Raw genomic sequence first — 899 nt, 5'->3', positions numbered from 1 at the left:
CGCATAAGCCTACCGCGAAAGAAAAGGAAAGAGAAGGAGAGAGAGGGCAAGCGGGGCAGAGGGTGGAGGAGAGAGGAAGTGCATCAGAGACTGCCCGTGATGCAGCAGTTCCCCAAAATGTTTCTGCTCTGTCCCCCGGCCCTTCCTCTCTGTCTTCCTTCCCCATCTGTGGGCGGCAGCTTCTGGCCAGCTCCCTGTCAAATGAGGGTGTTGGATGACAAAATAGCTCTTTTCTCACACCCTCATAGACCGTCTTGATATATTTGGTTTTTTTATCTTGAGCTAAAATTGGCAATCAAATTTCTGAGCAGGACGGTCTTGGGTGTCTATCTGGGACTGAGATACCTTTGTGAACACTTAGGAAGCTCAGAGGGAACCAGTCTCCTGCAAATGGCAAAATTAGGAGCCAGATATGACAGTGAATTGTGACTTCTCCCATCCTTCTGTGAAAACTGAAGAGACAAGGGGTCTCATTGGTGACTAATGTGTTTACTAAGTCCCCCAAAACACAGATTTACGATTCTTTCCCTTGCTGCCCTGGAAAAGTAGAAGTCAGTAAAATAATTGGGAGTAGAGGGTATAACCAGTTTGATTTACTAAAATCCTGACTTCTTGTTAATTGCTCTCCACCAGAGTAGCATTAAGGTAAAATGCAATTTTGAGGGTCAAATACTTAGGTGCCAGCTCTTGTTCTGCAGTTACTGAAAGCACCTGCTAGTTATCATCAAACTTCCCCCATGAGCCTGAAAATAAAACTTAAAAATGTCCATTCTATAAAGCTTGTAGGATCGAAGATGGGAGAATTGAGAAGACGTGCATGCACCTTTGCACAGACCACACCCTGTGTTTGGAAGGCCTTCCCACCTCACTTCTTTGGCAAACTCCTACTCATCCCTTAA

The sequence above is a fragment of the Orcinus orca genome, chromosome 1 (genome assembly GCF_937001465.1).
Source record: "Orcinus orca chromosome 1, mOrcOrc1.1, whole genome shotgun sequence".
Classification (NCBI taxonomy): domain Eukaryota; kingdom Metazoa; phylum Chordata; class Mammalia; order Artiodactyla; family Delphinidae; genus Orcinus; species Orcinus orca.
The sequence above is the reverse complement of the archived record's forward strand: the minus strand, read 5'-3'. Positions refer to the sequence as shown.